The sequence below is a fragment of the Culex pipiens genome, chromosome 2 (assembly GCF_016801865.2).
Source record: "Culex pipiens pallens isolate TS chromosome 2, TS_CPP_V2, whole genome shotgun sequence".
Classification (NCBI taxonomy): domain Eukaryota; kingdom Metazoa; phylum Arthropoda; class Insecta; order Diptera; family Culicidae; genus Culex; species Culex pipiens.
In genome coordinates this window covers 143,210,556-143,231,879 of record NC_068938.1, presented here as the reverse complement: position 1 = coordinate 143,231,879, position 21,324 = coordinate 143,210,556, and the positions used below count along the sequence as shown (strand labels likewise).

Genomic DNA, 21,324 nt, shown 5'->3' with positions numbered 1-21,324 from the left:
TACAAAACTAAGAACGGAGTAAAATGCAATCACCATCATCCAAGGCGCCTATTTCACGTGCGAGGTGGTATCATCTTGTCAGCGACCCAATTAGCAGAACCATTTTTCACACTTCTTTATGGAACTTCTTTTCTCCGTTTCCTCCCGAGCTCAAACCGCTCTGGTGATATCATCATAATAATTAGCCATGCAGGTCGTGCGAGTCCTGCTCATTAGCTCTGGAGCTGATGAAATGACCAACTCATCGAGTGTTCTTCTATACGGAGGGAGGGAAAAATACTTCTCAGGTAGCATAAGCTGAGACGCTCTGAAAGGAGAGCACTTTTGCGCATAAAATTACGCTGTCAAATAGAACTGCTCGTGGAAATATGCAGGAAATTTTTCTTAAGAAGGAGGGGAAAACACGACGTCGTACAAAAAACTCTGCAAAACATTCCTGTGCTTCACGTAAGGTGAGACCAGCATCAGATACATTATTGTCGCGTTTCGACGACGCAAAAGTGTGATGCTTTCAACAACAACAAAAACTTTGCTCATCACCCAACTTGCCAAAAGCTTTCACCCAAGCTCGACTGTTCTAGTAGAGTGTGCTTTCATTTAGGAGGTTCTCTGCCTTGCAGCTTTCTTTTTTTGTTTGCCCTCGCAGGACGACGTCTAGAACGTTCACATACTTTTCAAGTTGGGTGCCATTTTGCTGCCAGACTGGAATGAAAATGAAATAACATTTTCCACTTCAAGTTTTGCTGGCCAACGGCAGCGAACATCAGCAGCGGGATACATGGCAGGAACAGGAGCAGCAGCAGTAACTGCGACGGTTTTATGTATTTGACCGCGGACAGGCTGGCACCATTTTGCCTATTAGCAGCGCAGTCGAAACGGTGGAAGAGTGTGATTTTGGACTGAAATCTGTATCTAGTTTTAAGATTTTCAGAACATATGTAAAGAGGCATCAGATTTGACGAATTGGCATGTAGTCGCCTAATTTCTTACTGAAATACAGTAAAAAATCTTGGTGCGGGACAGATTTTGTGTAAATGTACATGTTTTAATGTGTAATTTAGACAACATTACACAAAAATTGTACATCGTTCAAAAGCAGCCCCCTCGAACGGTACCTTAATGCTTTTACACACTTCCTGCAGGCGTGTTTTGTAGGCGTATTGTCGCTTCGTAACATCATCGAGTTAATGCCACTGCCTCGGGCCGCTTCCGCTGCTGTTGCTGCTCTCTAGGGCATGAAACTCGTTTGTCCGGATAAAAAGGACCGGGGACAATTTTTGACGCGTTGGGGCTGGTGACGGTCACACTTTTTTGGCCATGTTGATCACAATGCCAGTGCTGTTGGAGTTATATTTTTTTTCGATGGAGATGCGCGTGAAGGTTGATGTGAAGGTTGATGGAAAACAAACTATAGTTTCAAGTATATACATCTTTTTGAGACTTTTGAGCAGTTCTCTACGAAATCAATCTTTTATTTTATTTTAATTTTTGTATTTTTTAATCCGACTGAAACTTTTATGGTGCATCATTAGTTTGTCCATAAAATTTTCCATACAAATTTGGCAGCTGTCCATACAAAAATGGTGTATGAAAATTCAAAAATCGGTATCCTTTGAAGGTATTTTTTATCGATTTGGTATCTTCGGCAAAGTTGTAGGTATTGAGGGCTACACTGAAAAAAAAATGATACAGGGTAAAAAAAATGGTGATCTTTAATCTAACTTTTTGTCATTTAAACTTGATTTGCAAAAAAACACTATTTGATTTTTTTTTATGTTGTAGGGAACATCAAATACCAACTTTTCAGAAATTTCCAGGTTGTGCAAAAAATCTTTGAGTTATAAGTTTTTGAATCAATAATGAATTTTTCAAAAAACCAAAATTTTGGTCGCCAAAATTTTTTAACTTCATTTTTCAATGTAAAATCAAATTTGCAATCAAAAAATACTTACAGTATGTAAAAAAAGTATTTACACCCCTTGGGCACTATGCACATTTTGTGATGAAACATCTTAACAATTTAATGTTGACAGAAACCTAGTACTACGTTTTGTTCAGAAACTAATGCCAGACATTTTGCTACAAAAAGCTCATGAAAAGATGATTTCTTTAAAAAGTTATCGAAAAAAATACTATTACGAAAATAAAAAGGTGCAAAAAAAATTTGTACACCTTTCGAAAAATTAACATAAATAATGTTATTTGTTGACAAATCACCATAAATCCAGTCTCCCAACTCCAAATAGGCATCCTTGACTGATTAAAAAAATAATTTGGATTGAATATAAAGTTTACTAACTACATAGTATAAAAGTATAAACTCTGGAAATTCTATATAAAACTTATCTAAACTTAATTTTGCAAACTTTTAATTCAACTAAATGTCAGTATATTACCATAGAATTGCTAAATAAACATTTTGGAGTGGGTATAACACCGTTTTGGGGGTCTTTGTATCGCTAGAATAGATTTTTCGTTGGAATTTCGTACCAACCCGGAATTACGTCGTAGGAAAATCCGCCAGCATCCGAACCGGTACACGAATCACAAGTCAACCTATGGAATCGGAAAGGGCATAAAATTTCCGATCTTTTGATACCCAAACATTTAGGTTTTCTTTAAAACCTACGTTTTTAAATACCATAGTGCCCAAGGGGTGTAAATACTTTTTATACATACTATAAGTTAAATTTTGATAAAATGCACCGTTTTCAAGTTATAGCCACTTTTAGGTAACTTTTTTGAAAATAGTCGAAGTTTTTCATTTTTCAAATTAGTGCACATGTTTGCCTGGATTTGAAGTTTTTTTAAGAAAAGCTAAGAAAATTCTGTATATTTTGCTTTTTTGAACTTTGTTGATACGACCTTTAGTTGCTGAGATATGTATTGCCATGCAAAGGTTTAAAAACAGGAACATGAATGTTTTCTAAGTCTCTAACATCTAAGATCTTTTCGACAACAATATTTTCCAAATTTTCAAATCAAGACTAACATTTCAAAAAGACCAAACATTCAATATTACGCCATTTTGAAAAGTTAGTCTTAAAAATATAGTTTTCGAAAAAATCGGAAAATTTCACAAATGTTTCATATTTTAACATTGTGAATCGGACAATTGGTTGCTGAGATATCGACGTTAGAAAATGGTGGGTGTTTGGGTGAAACTTAGTTAACATCAATTTTCCTGTTTTTAAACCTTTGCATGTCTCAGCAACTAAAGGTCGTATCAACAAAGTTCAAAGAAGCAAAATATAGAGAATTTTCCCAACTAATTTAAAAAATGAAAGGCTGCGACTATTTTGAGAAAAGTTACCTCAACATGGCTATAACTTGAAAAGGGTGCACTTTATCAAAATTTCACTACACATCAAAAAATCCTATGGTAAAATCGCATGCAAAAGCATGCACATCACCTTTGTGAGCAAAAGCATGTAATATTGTATGAGAAAACGTGTGTGTGTGGGTGTGTGTGTGTGTGTGTGTGTGTGTGTGTGCAACCATCCAAACGGGACCACGCGGCCACTTCTTACAAATTGAGTTGTTTCCTTGTATTTAGATCTACACTCTATACATGCAAATAACTCGCATAGGCATTTGGAAGGTGTTAGCTCTGCCGAGCTTCGGTGACCCATTTCTACGCTGGCTAGCCGAGCGCGAGGTACTTCAGCTTTATCGACAAGCCCCGCCCTGAAGAACGTTTGCATCAGTCGGATTCAAACGTTATTTAGAACTTCCGAACCCTTGTCAAATGGACAAGGACCCAGCGCGTATATAGTTGATAGTAACAGTATTCCTAATTCCAGTCATAGCTCACCAAGTGGTTAGCATTTTGTTTACCAATTCAAAGGACGGGGGATCGAACCCCACCTCGAGCGACTTTGATTTTTCGTTCTTATTCATTATTTCAAGTATTTCTAAGTCTTAAACTTTCTCGTTGGGAGCAGGTGGGCATCAAACCCAGGACCATTCGCTTACAAAGCGAACATCGTAACCAGTCAGCCACGGCCGCTCCTTAGTAAGATAGGCGTAGTTGTCTTAATTGAATTGTATGGATGTTAGAGTAGATGAAAGAGTTATTTGATCAAAATTATGGAAAGCTCTCACCAAAACACGAAATCTTCAACAGCTTGATTCCAATCTTCTCGACACGTTCTTCTTGAATCATCAGCAGGAAGAACCATCAGTAGAATTCCCAGGAGCGGACCTGGTACCGATACACGACTTTGAAGTAATCGAACGATGATCACCACCCACACCTTCTTCCTCGATGTTTCAGCAACGCTTGAATTAACTTCAACTTCGCGATTGTTGTTCCTGCCTTTTCTGCTTCCGTTGATGTGGAAGTTGAATTTCTTATGATCCTATCGCTTACAATTGTAACAAGACCTTCAAATTTTAACTAATTTCACAAATTTTAAAGAAAATTTTAAGACGATCAGAAAGTAAAAAATGACAGCAAACAAAAAACGCGTCCGACCCCAAGCACAGCTTGTTTCGATCCATGTAATATTGTATGAAAAAAGGTGTACACAAAAAGCATGTACCGAAAAAAAAATCATTATTTAAGCCGAGAGGGTTGGGACGCAGATTTGGTAATCTGAATATGACTCTCGCCAGATTGATGTTATTTTTGGGGTTAACAGACCTGATTTTTTTTCTTTGGTACATGCTTTATATGTACACGTTTTTTCATACAATATTACATGCTTTTGCTCACAAAGGTGATCTGCATGCTTTTGCATGCGATTTTAAACAGATATTTTTTACTGTGGAAAGTACTTTTTCATTGCAAATTTGATTTTACATCGAAAAATAAGTTAAACATTTTTTTGGAACCAATATTACGATTTTTTGAAAAAAAACAGTATTGATTAAAAAATTCATAACTAGGTCAAAGATTTTTTTCACAACCTGGAGATTTCTGAAAAGTTGGAATTTGATGTACCCTAAAACATATAAGTGAATATATCGTCGCTTGTGTGCTATCTTGTGACACGTCCTATCTTTTTGCTTATTATTGATTTAAATTTAAAATAATAAATTTCAATTTTGTTGCAAATGCTGTACAGTTTGTTTTTTTATATATTTAAGGTAATAAGATTCCCTGAGAAATGCAACAAAAAAAAATTTATCAAGATCTCATTGCTCGCCTTCTTAAATTTCGTAAATTCTTCATCACAAACGAGCCCCAAGAAGATGGGTCGCCCAAAGTTTAACCTTCGCCGAATGCCGTCTGCTAATTTTCGCAGCCTTTCCAACAGCGTTCATCTTCCTGGGTAAACACTCCCGAGCCTGTCTGAGAGCAGCCAGCAGTGTCCCACGTGAAATGTCAAACGGCGCTCGGAAAATGCTGCGCTCCCACGCACAGTTTGCTGCCTCATTTCGTATCCTATATGTATGCTAAACTACCAACAAGGGAAAACGTAATTTCCTTCGTTCAGTCTGTAACATATATATCTTAAAGAGCAGAGTAGAGACAGTCAGTTCATAAAGTCGTGCAGTTCAACTGATAACAGGCGATTCTTTTTTTTCGAACAAACATCTCGGACGTTCTCATGTAGGAAATTTACGTCAAACCTTTTTTTTTTTTTCGTCGGTCAGACAAGTGAAAATGTACGACATTTTACTTCGTTACTCAACGAAACTAACTGCTTGCGAGGCCGACAGTAATTTGTTGTAAGGCAGTTTTTTTTTTCTTCCTTCGTCCTTTTCTTTCCAACTTTATATCTCCCAGGACATCACTGTCGGGGCTCGCTCGCTTTTTTGGAGCCTTAATCTACGGCAAACGCCCGAAATGGGCGTGAACGAGACAAAGAACTGAGGGGTTTGGGGCTTTGAGCGGGTCAGTCGTTGGGTAGAAATGCCACGAAATGAAATAATCAACGCAAGTACAGACGACTATAAACTAGACCTCATACTTGGAACATTTTCGGGAGGCTCTTCTCCCCCAGAGACTGCCCATTTAGGCAACGGTACGCAGTCGGGGAAGATGTTGCCGTGGTAATCAGTCTAAATTTAAAGTGATGGAAGCTGGGCCAGACAAGATGAAATATTCGATTTTAATCTCCGGCGAGACTGCGTTATGAACAAATATTTAGCATGTCTGGGATCGATCAAAAATATTTTAAATTTTTGTAAATTCCGTAGTACAGTAATGCGAAAAAAATGGGGTCTTCAGTTGTCGTAAAAATAGCTAAAAATGCGGATTTTTTATCAGGATTTTCCGAAAAGTGAAATTTTTTACCATTTTCCGGGAAAATTTGACCAAATTTTTTTTGTAGGATTGTTCCGCTGAATCCGAATCTGCACTAGGATGACAAGAAAAAATGAAAATTTCGGAAAATCGCAAGAGATACCCCCTGGATTGATTCTTTAGGCAAAAACAAGTAACTGTGCCAATTTTGAGCCAAATCGCTTAAGGCTAAGGGGTCGCTTTTCATCGTTGAAGTTTATATGGGGAAAATCGCAAAAATGTATGGGGAAAAACATCGTTTCAGTAATTTTCTGCTAGGTGGCGCAGGTCTCGCCCAAAATTGTCCAAGTGTGAGATTTTTGTAGGAAATTTAATCAATAAATTTAATTTAATTAAAAGGGTGCAAGACGATCCGAGTTGTTCCTGATGAGTTATTAGCAATGCGATGAAAAGAAATCGGCTTATATACTTGAAAGTATACAAGGGGTATATAGGAAGTATATAAGTAAATATTTTTTTCTAGAAAAATCACCAAACATCAGGATCAACTCGGATCGGTTTGCACCCTTCGACAAAGTTGTAGGGAATTAAATTTCCTACAAGAATCTCACACTTGGACAATTTTGGGCGAGACCTGCGCCGCCTAGCAGAAAATTACTGAAACGATGTGTTTCCCCATACATTTTCGATTTTTGGTCATATTTTGAGTTTATACGATAATTTTACATAGAAACCCAAAATATGACCAAAACTCGAATTTTTGACAATTTAGGTTAACTCTGAGGGCAGATTTGGATTCAGGCGGGCAAAATTACATGGGAAAATATATAGTTGGACAGATAGGAAGCCCAGAAAAAATGAAGCCCTGCTCCACAAGCGGAAAAAAGTTTTTTGAGATATTTTAAGCATCTGAGCAAACTTTGAGCGGAATTGATTGAGATTAACCCATTTATACTCGAGCCTAAAGTTGGTGACTGACTTTTGTCCGTGTAGATTAAACCGTATGAAAGTTGAATTTTTCATACATTTTTTTCGATTTTTCCCATGCAAAATTCACCTTCGAGTATCAATGGGTTGGCCGATTTTGCTCATATTTGGGTCAGAATCCTAAAATAGCTCAAGGAACAATATTAAGCTTGTGGAGCCAGGTTTTGAGAAAAAGTCCCATATTCTGGGCACCCTATTGGACAGTTTTTGAATTTCGTTATGGTGGTCCCATACACAATTGCCTTGAAAATTAGACATTTTCAATTGAAGATATCTCTAGTTTAAAGAAAAATACCCCTGAGATTCAATCAGCGTTTTTGCCTTCCTCACCTCAATGAGGAAAGGCTATAAAATCACTCGAAGAATGAACTTCTTTATTCGACCTCTTAGACCCACCTTCACGTATACCTATCGACTCAGAATCAAATTCTGAACAAATGTCTGTGCGTGTGTCTGGATGTGAGTCCATGCACCGAAAAATATGCACACGATTATCTCCGGACTGGCTGAACCGATTTGGACCATTTTCATTCGACCGGACTCATTCGATCCGTCTTATGGTCCCACAAGACCCTAGTTAATATTATGAAGTTTAGAAAAGTACTTCAAAAGTTATGCTAAAAAAACGATTTGATTAGAGTTTGAAATATTGTAAAAAGGGTGGTTTTTGTAAGAAAACCCATTATGCTTTATATTGTTAGAAAAGTATTTGAAAGACCTTTCCAACGCGTTCAAAAGATTGGAGATCTGACAACCCCATCAAAAGTTATGAGCACTTAAGTGTTAATTATACACTTTTTTGACGCCGGATCTCAAATATTTTGATGAACCCATGCAACCCATCGTTGGATAGGTAATCAAAAGACCTTTCCAACGAGCCCAAAAGATTGAAGATCTGACAAACCTATCAATAGTTATAAGTACTTTAGTATTTTAATTCACTTTTTTTAAGGCCGTATCTCAGATATTTTGAGAAAATAATTGTTATTTATACACTTTTTGAGGCTGTGTGGTGTATGAATGCGAGGAAGGCACCAACCACCTAAAGGTGGATTAAGTAACGTTTTAGTGCTAGATTTCCCTTTTCGAAGGCAATGTGGCGCTTAAAATTTGACCTGCGCTTTTTTGAGATATTCAAGTTTTAAATTTGCATCTTTTTTTACATTAAAATGGCTGTAACTATTGACCCGTAAGTCCAAATTTGCTTGTCAAAATGGAATAATCATCATCAAAAGAAAATCTTTGGACGTTCATCAAGAGAAAAAATCCGTAGTGAGCATGGCTCTCCTCACTCGCGCACGAAAGATCGGTAAAAAGAATCTAAAAAATTCATCATCTTGATTATTCTCTTTCACTACTACACTTGCAAGTGTAACGTCACACGTCGAAAAATGACCTGTCACTATTTGTAGATGGGCAATGTGTGTAAACAAAGTGAAATAAATATTATTAAGTGGTGCTGACAAGGAAATTCACAAAAAATCATCAGCAGATAGATTTTCTTAAAGAATTTCGGGAGTGATTTTCTTTTGCTTGGATTGACGAGCCAAACAACTTTCTAGAAGACGAAAAAAATCCTAAAAATATTCCTGGAAAGTAAGATTTTCAAAATCACCCTAATCGTGAACCACCCTAATTTTGAACCAAACCAAAAGTTGCTCTTTTCCATTTGCAACAACTCTTCTAAAGACACTAAAAGCTCCAAAACTTCACCATTTTTTATAAAACCCATTTTCCACTTAATTTTGCGATCTGGACCACTGTCACTGGTTCCTATTTTTCATCTGTAGCATCTACGGGTAGTAGACACCAATGCTATGCTATGCTAATACAAAAACTACAATTCTTTGTTTGACCGTTTTCAAATGTTACACAGAAATAAATAGTGTAAATTTGGAACGGGTAAAATTTTAAGGTGTAATATTACCTCTTTTATGATGTAATATTACATCATTTTAGACTGAAAAAGTGACCAAACACTGGAATAGCGGTGAACTTACACATTTGTAGAGGTAAAATTACACATTTTTGTATAGCGACTTGTATGGATGAACCAATGATAAGAGTAGATTCTTTGGTCGAAGGAAAACCACCGTCATAAAGTTAAAAAAGAAACAAAAATTAAAATCTCATGAAACCGGCCAGTTATTTATTATGAAGTAAGCAATCCAAACTCAAATGAATTACCCAATTTCATATGTTTAGTAATTTTAAAAAGCGATTAAAACATTTGCAAACGTTAAACAAATTGTGCAATTCAAGATAAACCTTAAACCATTAGTTTTTATTGCATGAAAATTTAAAATATTTGCATATTATGAACAATGCTCCGTTTAGTGTTGAAATGAACTTTGAAGAAAATTTTATTCATTGAAAGAAATTATCATATATTTTCTAATTTTCTTATGAGGGAAAAAAACCATTTTAAGCCTAACAAGCGGTCGTGTTTGAATGATGCTAGATAATCCGGAGTGTTCCTTGAAATTTACTAAAACCAAGTACACCAACGAGTAGAGCAACTTTTTGTGAACATTTCTGGTTATTTTCAATTTTACTAAAAGTTATTCCTTTTACAACCATTTGAAAAAAAAATATTTCCAAAATTAATACTAATCAAACGAGTGCATTGGGCCACGCCCATTTTCCTATTTTCAGCTTAGTTTTTTTTCTTCCAGCGCTCTTTTGGGTCTGCTTCGTGCTGCCAAAATTGATGAAATTTTAAGCGAACACTCACGAAAAGTAGCATTTAAATTTCCTGGCATCTCTGGCTCACAACAACAGGCGCTGCTGGTGGTGTTGGTGGCCAACCTTTGTTTTTTATTTGCCTTCGCTTCTCGCTAGGTTTTCTTCAGCCTTCGATTGGAATGGGTCGTCAAAATTGAAACGTCAAAAGACTTGGCGAGTTTGTTTTTTTGCTGGCGCTTGCAAATTATTTACATGTTTCGGGATTATTTTTCAAGTGAGTGACTAACTAATGTGCAAAAGAACATGTTGCCGAAAGTTGGGGGCAGTTTTGTATCCAAAGCGCCGTGAAAAAGTAAGCGAAAGTGAAAAGTTGATTTTGGCGTGTGTCACTGTGTGTGCCAACGAAATGATGAGAAATTATGATCAAAAATGCATTAAATTTGATCTTTTTGGCCAGTAAGTGGCATACATTTGCGTGCTTTCTCGAGGCGGTGCTGTTGCAGGTAAGTTTATAACCTAAATAGTATTTTTGGAGCTTTAATCGAGCATCAAACTCTTCATATGACGAAGATAGGTGTTTGATTGGAAAGGGTATATTTCCCCTATAGCCATCCGAACCAGAATCTCTCTCGACTGTAAGAACTGGATACTCGACAGCTCACTGACTGGTTATTTCGAGAGTGCACACTGCAAAGACACTCTCCTAAATTGCTCATTTTATGGTCACAAAATTTTCCATTCCAGTGGAAAGCGACGTCGTTTGCCAGAAAATCAAACGATCGATGGCGTTGACTTCTGGCGGGGAAAATATCGTATTTTTCTGATTCCATTGACCGTTTGGATTGTTTTAAACAAAACAAATATCTTGAAAAGTGTAGTTTTTCTGGAGATTATTTCGTACATCGTGCAAACACGTTTTCCTTGTCACCCTCAAAGTCCCAAACCGGGACAACCTATAAAGTCAAATCTTCATTCGGAGACTTTTCTGCAAAACACGGCATTTCCATCCCGGACGGTAAATCAGCCTCGATTGTTTCACTCCGTTGCACTTTTTGAAAGAAGTGCCACCGTCGTCGTCCTCGTCCCGCTTATCTGGAGAGGAAAATCTTGAAGCACCCGCCTCGTGGGAGACACTTTTCCTTGTTTCCCTCGCTGGGCAAGATTGTGCAGTGCACGATGCTGCTGTGTTTATGAAATATGGCCGTTCAACATGGCGGCAATCTTCTATATTTATAGCTCTGAACACGCGAAAGTTATCCTTCGGAGCGTTTCTGGAGATTTATTGATGGTGTTGGCGATTATGTCGATGTTCTTTTTTCTGAGATTTCCAGATTGTGATCGCATGAAGAGATGCCGAAGAAAGTTTTTAATTTATAAGAACATCTTATACCAGTACGCTTGAACAGTTAAGAATTGAAATGAGTTTGTGAATGATTATCACTTGCAATGAAAATTAGATTTAATTCTCAATTATCAATTCCAAGGCAACTTGGGCTTAGACAATCATCACTTAACATGGCGAAATCCAGTCTGCAATCCGCTAAAATCACTTTCTTCTAGCGAAGCGGAGCGATTATCACTTGCATTGAAAATTAGAATGTTTTTCTAGTTATTTCACTCTGATCAGGAAAGAAAGCTTTATCCAAATAAGAACAACCAACAAATCCAAACGACACACTCTCATGACCCCAGAGACAGTCATTTGAGGGGAAGTCCGAATTATGTCCCTCCCACCGTGACCCGGACCTTCCCCAGTCCAGATCGCGCAAAATGGCACCATATTGCTGAGCGCAGCCAGTGGAAAACATTTCCCACTGGGAATGACTAATACTTCGCCTACTTCCACTGCCCACCGTCCGGATCCAACACTGTTGCCAACAATTGAAGCAAAAAAAAAAGAAAATGTATTTTTTTTTTCTCTCTGTTTGCTATCTCTGCACCAGGTTCTCGAACGGTCACGAGTTCAAATTTTCCATTACTTCGGCCCCTCCATGGACTTTCCACCCTCGGACCACATGAGGTTGCGGAATTGAAATTGGAAAGAAAGATTTTAACTTTACGTGAGGGATTTCCGTGCGCTCGCGAAAAAGAGAGTGGAATTTGGAGCGGGTTTGTTTTTGGCCAAGGTAAAAATGAGTAGGGATAAAGGGACACACTTTGTGTCATATTTGGCGGAATGGAAATTTATTCTGGTGGTTTGTTTTTATTTTGTGGTGGATTTGTGGTAATTGGATTTTTCTTCTGCCAAGGCTCAATCACGAACTATCGATTGCATTGCATTAATCTTGTACAGTTAATGTGTGTTTTTGATAGTATGTAGCTAACACCTGCTATTATTACCTTTGGTCTATTTTGTTTTTTTTTATTATCTTTTTTTGAATGTTTTTCACATGTTTTACTCCAGAATGAATCCAGGGCCAACCAAGACCCCTACACAATCCCCCTTCCCTTCCCACGTCATGTCTTTTAACATCAATCCTTCCCCAACATTTACACACAAGATACTCTGTAATTAGTCTTAGTTTTAAGAAAAAAATAATTACAAAAGCCGACTCAGTCCTAACCAGGTCCTGGTACCGAAAAGGACCTCTAATCAAAATAAGTTCATGAAAAAAACATCGCGTTTGTAAAAAAGACACTTAATAAATGTTTGGTACAATAAAGTTGAACAACCGACGGGATTCTAATCCTGCACTGGAAGTATGAACTGGCGCCTTAGCCCGCTCGGCCATCAGATCAATGAAAATTGTGAAGGATAAACGCATATATGAGGTTTACATTTCGGTCAAAACCGACTACTTTATCGAGGATTAGTGCGCTGACCACGGGGACGCGTTGTCTTGTTTTTGCATGCTCATTTTCATTTCTTTTGTGTCGCTGTGATTCGTATGGAGTGAGTGATTGTGGTAATCAAATAATAGCATCAGTGCACAGTGGGCGAAATGGAACCCAAAATCGGACTTAATTGAACGCGGCTGATTCCCTGGTATGAAAAATAGTGTTTCTTATGTAAAAAAATCCGGGTAATCGATTGGTGATGGTTTCATCCACCGCACGAAACGGCAAAGGGTCCATTTTGCCCAAATTCCCCATTTTTTACATTTTTTCTTGAAAATCGGTCTGTATTTAGAGCGGAGGCTTTATGCGGCCATCCAAAATGCACTTAACTTATGTGAAAATGTCCCAGAAATCCAGTAAAAATATCCACTTGCACCGCAAAAATCATCTAGGGTCCAATTAACCCCAATTCCGCTATAAAAGCATTTTTGGCCATTTTCATATGTTAGGTCAGATTTTAAAAATCTGAAAATATTTTTATCGTAAAGATCACACAATTTTACATAAGAATGACGATTTGCACTTGATAGTTTGACACATTTATGTTGATAAAAATAAAAATTATGTAAAAGGCAGTTTATTCTGCGTTTGACAAAATTGGCCCAAAATTGATTCTTCAATCTTTTTATTTAGTTTAATTTCTATATCAACATAAATGTGTCAAACTATCAAGTGCAAATCGTCTTTCTTATGTAAAATTGTCTGATCTTTACGATAAAAATATTTTCAGATTTTTAAAATCTGACCTAACATATGAAAATTGCCAAAAATGCTTTCATAGCGGAATTGGGGTTAATTGGACCCTAGATGATTTTTGCGGTGCAAGTGGATATTTTTACTGGATTTCTGGGACATTTTCACATAAGTTAAGTGCATTTTGGATGGCCGCATAAAGCCTCCGCTCTAAATATAGACCGATTTTCAAGAAAAAATGTAAAAAATAGGGAATTTGGGCAAAATGGACCCTTTGCCGTTTCGTGCGGTGGATGAAACCATCACCAATCGATTACCCGGATTTTTTTACATAAGAAACACTATTTTTCATACCAGGGAACCAGCCGCGTTCAATTAAGTCCGATTTTGGGTTCCATTTCGCCCACTGTGCAGTGGGGACGCGAAATCGTGATTATGCAGGTTAATTTTTTTGTGTGCTTTTATGTCGCTGTTCGTATGGGGTGAGTGATTGTGTTAATCGAATAATAGCATCATTGGTGCGCTAGAAATGGGGACGCGAAATCGTGATTATGCAGGTTATTTTTTTTGTGTGCTTTTGTGTCGCTGTTCGTTAGGGGTGAGTGATTGTGGTGATCGAATAATAGCATGACTTACTGAATTATTTGTGTCTTGAGCGTAATTTTCGTTGAGTAATTGGTGTTTTTTTTTGTGATTTTTTTTTTTTGAAATCTTAATTAATTGATTTTCAAAGCCCTTCCTATATCATCGTTGATCGGAAGGCACGGCGTCGGGTAAATTGTGTATAATGTTTTGAATAAGGTTTTATTTTTTATGGTGAAAAGCCATTTCTATATAATGATCGAAAGACGCACTGACATTTTGGATTAATTAATAGTGGAGTGAAATAATTGTGTGTGAGTGACTTTGTGTGTTAACCAAAAAGACCTCCCCATAGCATCGTTGCTCGGAAGGCTCGCCGACGGGTCTGTTATGAAAGTCCTCCCCATAGCATCGTAGCTCGGGAGGCATCGAAAAGCCAATACCTTATCCTACTAACCCAAAAAAATAATAATCACGTGATGCTTGAAGGAGATGCTGTGGATTCAACGGTCTCAAGCGGTATCAACAAGTATATAGCGAAAAACTGTGTGCTTGATGAGTCTGCAACTTCAACTATCGGACTAACATTCCTCCCTTTCGTTGAACTGCAGGCTTCTTGGGAGGGCGCCGGTATTGACTAATAAAGTAGGGATCTTCAGAGGTTAAACAGTGAACGGATGGTTGGCTCCCACTGATCATTTTTGATTCATTGTTTAACTTCAGCTGATCTGTCAATAACGGAGTAGCAGCTCATTGGCAGTCAACCATGCTCATGCTCATGCTAATGCTCATCAAAACCGACTACTTTATCGACTTCATTTTGCTGGGTGAGATAGAACGCCGTCTATTTTTAGGCGATGACTCAGCACTTTTCCACTCTTGCGCTTAAAAAAACCAGATGGCAGCACAATGTAACGCCACGTCCCCATAGTGATAGTCAGGGGGACCATCCATAAACCACATGGACCCTTTTTTTGAAATCTAATCTTATTATGTGATTTTTTATACTAATGTTTATTCCACACCGTCATCTCCGTAGTCTTTATCATCACCAACGTTTGCATCTTCAATAAAATCTTCATCTACCAAAGCTACATCATTCATTAGTTCATCTAAAACATTGAAGTCATTTTTTTCTTCCGTTTCCGAATTGATAGTGGAATCGTTGAAAATAAGAAAATTGTTGAAAATACTCAAAATAGGTAAACATGATTCTTTTATCTTCAACTTGCTGTAAAATCCGCTTTCGCAACATTGCGCAACTTTTGCTTTTGACCTTTTGACTTTTGACGACCTTGTGCGTAAGATTCAAAATTGTATGGCAAACCAATTCAAAGTGCAGTACAGTGCTAGACTTTTAAGTACTGGATTAAAGAAGTTAATTTCTTTTTGACAAATAATTGTAGTTTTATTTAAAAAAAAAAAACATTTGAAAATTAAAAAATGTGTAAATTATGTCAATTTCGAAAGTTCATCTTATTACCTTTCCAAAACTCTAAAAATATTTGAAATCCATGGTAAATTCAATTTAATATGACCATTTGAAAATTACAGCTTTTTTTCTGAAAAAAATGAACCTTTTCACACTCTTATTTGACTTTGATAACGTGTGTTTCGGAAACTATAGCACCTACAGCTTTGAAATTTGGATTTTTTTAGTTGAAATGTTTACTATCAACTAACACCGGCGAAAAAAATATTCAAAAATGTAACATTTTGTATTTTTGGCCACCTGTGCTAGCCCATAGTGCGGAGGGTCATTTCCGATTTTATTTTATTTTTTAATTTCGGGTAAGGGTAATTTTTGAAAGTGTAATAAAGTTCTACAAAGTTGAAGAGCAGACAATTACAAAAAAAATGATATACAAACATAAGGGGTTTGCTTGTAATCATCTGGATGCTGAAAAGACAGAATGCGTAACGTGATTTCCGAATGCTCCCCACTAATACATCTGCACTACAGCTGTAAACATAAACAAAGTGGCAGTCTATGTTCAAGCTCAAGCGTGACATATTTTTTGCTGCTGAAAATACTTGTTTCGATTTATTTTAAATCTGATCATGTTTAAATTTTCGTTGAAAAATTAAGGGCTTCGCACGGCCAAAAGAGGCCGTTTTGATTTCCACGTAACGAAATATTGAGTCAGAAGTGGGTGGAATTTTGTGAATCAGAAGAACAACCGAATCGAATGTTGGAGTAAGATTATTCAATATTATTTGGCATGTGCCATTCATAGTTATTGATAATAATTATCAATCAATTGGGACAATTATTGTCCCAATCACGATTTCTACCCTCTTCTTAAGATTTGTTTACTTCGAATACCTCAAAAGCTCGACGCCACCGACAAAATAAATTATAGATCGATTACAATACTTGCCACTTCTTGGTATCATTTTGCGAACAGTAAATTGGTTCCGCTTTGACAGTTCTAAATTGAGGCCGCTTTGCGAACCACTATTCTGCACCCAGGTTTGTAAATCATTTTTTGTAGGTGTCTGCTGTATAACATTACTACCTGGGTGCTGAATAGTGGTTCGCAAAACGGCCTCAATTTTGAACTGTCAAAGTGGAACCAATTTACGGTTCGCCAAAAGTAGAGAGTATTGTTATCGATCATTAACAATTGTTTTTTTTCGCAAGAATAAATCATTTGTGGCTTTTAGAACTTTCTTTCATTGTTTGATTCCATTTGAAAACCTACTGGTTTAGTAAAAATCTGCTCTGTTTGTTGGATCAGCTTCGCTAGAATTAGAGATGTTTTTTTCGCTGGACCAGGAAGAGCTGAAAGATTCCAAAATCAGCCAGAGAATTTATCTTCGTCACCCGTAAAAAATAAAAACCTATGTAACCGATCAAAACTTAAAAATACACACAATTTTCCAGCAAAAAAATCTAGCAATACATTGTAATAAGGCTTTGCTCGTTCCTAATGTAACAATAAACTGACGTGAGCAGAATAGACTCTTTGTTTACACTTCGGCTTCGGCCTTTTTACATTGTTATGCTTGAAAAGTAAAAAAACTAGGCAACATGAAACACATACTATTGATTATAAAACAGCACATTTGCCAGTAAGAAAAAAGTCATGCTTGTGCTTGAACAGCCTCCTATTTTGTAGATGTAAACAAAGTGGGATCATTCGAAAATCACGTTACGCATTCTCTCTATTCCGTAGTAACATTTCAATAGGGCGAATCTGCATTTGTAAACAATCAGTCTATCCCTTTCGCTCAAGTGACAGTTCACGTCAAGTAAGAGGGGGATAGACTGCTTGTTTACAATCGCAGATTCGCCCTATTGAACTGTTACTACGGTATTCATCACCCAGATTACTACACTTTAAAAAATAACTATCCACATCAAATTCGAGTTCTGAACCGCACAGAAAAAAAAATGATGGTAATATTGACAGATTTTGTGTCAAAAAAATGATTAATTTTATCCCAGAAAATGATAAATTTTCATCAGTTTTTTATAAATATTTATCAGGTTCACATTTTTACAAATTTTTTATGTAATATTACTCAAAAAAAGAGCTAATATTCAACCTACCAAATTTTCAACATTCCGAAATTCAACTTTTTATTTCTGTGCAAATTTTGGTCGAATTTGAAAAGTTGATTGCCTATTAAATAAAAGAAAGCAAATGCAAGTAATGTACCCTTTGACATGAAGTCACACCAAAATATTGTAGAAAACCCCAGCGTTCAAAATACCAAAAAGAAGAACCACATCAATTGGTATAATATGCAAGCAATGCATCGCAAAATCGGGATACCTTAACTGAGTTTGAAATGATTTTTTTTTTTTGAGTAAAAAAAATAGCAAAGCAGTCCACTTAAAGAGGCAGTATCTGTAGATCAGGGGTGTTCAAAGTTTTTTGAATACAGGCCAAATTTGAAGCTCAGATGAGGCTACGGGCCAAATTTACAAAATAGGTTATTTAAAAAAATGCATTTTCGGAATCGCAGAGCCAGAATTTCAACTGTTCAAGGAAAAACATGTTAGAAAATTATTCAAGCTGTTTTTTTTTTTTTTTTTTTTTCAAGAAATGCAAGATTCGCCGAAAACAACATTTTAGAAAAAAAAAAACTCTTACAGCCTAACAGTTCATCGGAAATTCACTAAAATTCCAAATAATGCTCAAAATGATTATAAACGCAGAGGAATGCATTTTTAATAAATTTCAGCGATTGTTCTTTAAATGTCAAAGATATTTAGAAGGTTTTTTTTTAATTAGGTTATGTTTGCCCCCAATTACTCAAGCCAATATTTAATGATGAGGGGGAAGGGACGAGTTGGTCGACAAAACTTTGTAAAATATTTGCAACAGCCTTATTCCTCCGATTTCAACATTTTGTCTGCCTTCATCAGATGGTAGTAAATCAGATTCGTTAGCCAACTGTCTGTAGAGAATAATCAGGATAATCAGTTCGATTTTCGAGGGAAGGTTTCTAAGTGCAAAATAAGTTTTAGGGTCAGTTCATAAAAAGGGTCATCATGATTTTCAAATTGGAATATTTATATTTTTGAATTACTTATATTTTTGACATTATTACAGATTTCTACCTAAGTTAATGAAAGTTTTTACTAGTTTCACTAACATAGAAACGGAATAAATTGTTTTAATTATTAAGATAGGGATCAAAATATTAATAAATCATAAGTTTTTTTTACTAATAAAAAATAAAAAAAGACGAGCATAAAAAAGTTTGAAATAAACCTGAATTTCGAAAATGTATAAAATCACTTCACAAGTGGTCAACGGGCCATTTCACATGATCATTATAAATGGGTTCGCGGGCCACAAAAAATCACCTCGCGGGCCACGTTTGGCCCGCGGGCCGTACTTTGGTCACCCCTGCTGTAGATTGAAGTTTGAAGTTAACAAGTTGTTAATTTGATTGGAAAAAATGCATTTGACATTTTGTCGGATTAGGAGTAAAACAGATATTCGTCTATTTGACACAGCATATTTTTTTTTTTTTTTTTTTTTGAAATGGTCCAATAAACTACTGTGTTGATCACAGTAGTCCAATTAAGGTTCTACATCTGAGAAATGGTAAGAATCGTATAATTATGGGGCCTTTCACAGGTATGAAAGTAAAACAGTTGCTTTTTTCCATACATTTTTACGATTTTTCCCATACAAACTTTCATCGATTGGAGGGAGGAGTTCCCTTGGTCAGAATGAGCTCAAATTTGGAATTTAGTGTAGTAATGGGTCAATCTTTGATTTCAGGGGGTAGCCCCAAAAAAGCCCGGATTTGGACCACCCTAATGTTTATAGCACATTTTAAAGTGCTTCAAAAGACCCTACGAATGCATCTAAGAAAGTTGGAATTAATTAAATTTTACGCAAATGTGGTAATTTTTAGATTTTTTATGATTTTTGGACCTCAAACTTCAATGCACGTTCTAACCCACTTCCCTTTGACGTAGAGGGCTCATATTTGGCATGAGTTCATCTCATGTATAGACAAACAAACGCTGAAAGTTTTATCCAAATCGGAGCACCTCGTTACGACCTGTTACACACTGGTGCAAAACTCGCTCTTAACGACCCCCGGGTCTTTTGTGGTCTCTGTTGCAAGTTTCTGCTAATTTTTTTTTCAGTTGCATGGTTTGGTATTGCTGTGGTCTTTTACATAAAGGATTTTGGTATGAATTCATGGGTTTGGGCAACCAAGGGCATATTTTGGTTGCCGTTATGTTCCTGGGTTGTACAAAAATTGGGTATTCCCGTGTTATTTTCCGCTGCTCGGGTTTTCCAAACAGGTTTCCTTTTGGAACTGAATTATTAAGCAGTTTGATGTAAACCATATAAATATTGAAGTATCTCACAATTCATTAAAACTACATTAGATACTTCAAAACGGTAATTTTTAAAGAATTTTCAGGATCAAACAAAAAAAAATTGTAGGGGCATGACATACATTGCAGTAAAACCAAATTGATATTCCATTCGTAATAATTGTGCAGGTCAAGAAGCTGGTAAACAAATCATTAGCAGTCATCAAGAATCTTTTCATCACGCTGCTCTCACAGACAATCCCAGAGTATTTGCCCAAATTTCCAAAAAAAAAATACATCACTCTACCGAAACCTCCCCCACTAATGCGCTCCCATCAATTCGGGGTCACTTTTTCTCGCCGAGACCGCCTCACACTGCTTCCTTTCGCAGCTATTAGGGATCAATTATATAACCTTGTGGCTGCTGCTGGCGCTGCCACTGGTTCTGTGGCACTCCTCACACAGAACCCAAAAAAAATCCCCATCCTCTACAACGACCCAGCTCCACGCGCGAGTCCTTGCGCAATAAAATTGATTCTGCATCTGAGAGAACGGCACAACCGCGTCCTTCAACCCCAGAACCACCTCCTGCCTTCCATGGTCCTCTCGGGCAGGAGCAGGAGAGAGAATCGAGAGCCTCCTCGGCAGGACCAACCGAGGAGGTGGGACAAAAAGGGACGCAGGACATCGATCGATCCGCGGAACAATTTGCATTTTCTGCGCGACGGAATTGCTTAATTTTGGGGTCGAAAATGTCCTTTCAAGTTTGATAGTCTTCGAAAGTCGATTCCAGGTTGTCCTTTAAGCTGAGTGAGTCAAAATTGAAAGATTAAACTATTGTAAAATTGAGTCTTCTTTCTAACAAGGATGGGTTTTCCCCGATTTTCATTCCCAACCCCAAAGAAAGGATTTTCCAACATATTGTTGTGACTTACCTGGGTCAGAGGGGAAAAAAAAACTCGACAGTCCTTGAGACCTGATCCTCACGGTCACCACAAATCACACAAAGCGATCACCTTCTCGTCACACAGCACAATCCACAAGAAACGATCCTTAAAACGTCCGCAAAACTGTCCTAATTTGGGGGAAAAACCACGGCACAAAAGGGCCAACCACCACCGTTTGGGGAAAATTCGATTTTTCCTGTGCTTTTCCTTGCGCCTTGCACTGACACTGACGATTGTGGGCGAGCGAGTTGACAGACACATAAACAGAACGAACTCCTCCCTCTCCCATCTGCTGCCAGGGTCGGAGTTTTGTTTTGATTTTTCCCTTTGAGCGCTTAAAATGCTGGCAGTTATGTGCACGGTTAAGTTAGAATGTTACACCCTTACCAAAAATCATGATTTTTTGAGTTCCAAATCCCACTTTTCATACGAATTTTTCAGTTCAACCCATATAACCATTTTTATGGTTGTAGTACCTGAACTCAAAAAATCGTATGAAAAGTGGGATTTGGAACTCAAAAAATCATGATTTTTGGTAAGGGTGTAGCATGCTGGGTAAGTAAGGGTACACGTGCATCGAAGAACGATAATAATTAAAAAAA

The 21,324-nt window shown here is 37.1% G+C and overlaps 1 protein-coding gene across 1 annotated transcript in view; it reads right to left on the bottom strand.

Annotated features, from left to right (window-relative positions):
* Positions 1 to 20,960, bottom strand: part of LOC120416205 (kinesin-like protein unc-104) — a 134,363-nt gene extending 113,403 nt beyond the window's left edge. Inside the window, exon 1 of the mRNA XM_052708739.1 lies at positions 20,711 to 20,960. The gene's annotated coding sequence lies outside the window, so the exon portion shown is untranslated. The remainder of the gene's footprint in view (positions 1 to 20,710) is intronic.
* Between the last annotated feature and the right edge of the window lie 364 nt (positions 20,961 to 21,324).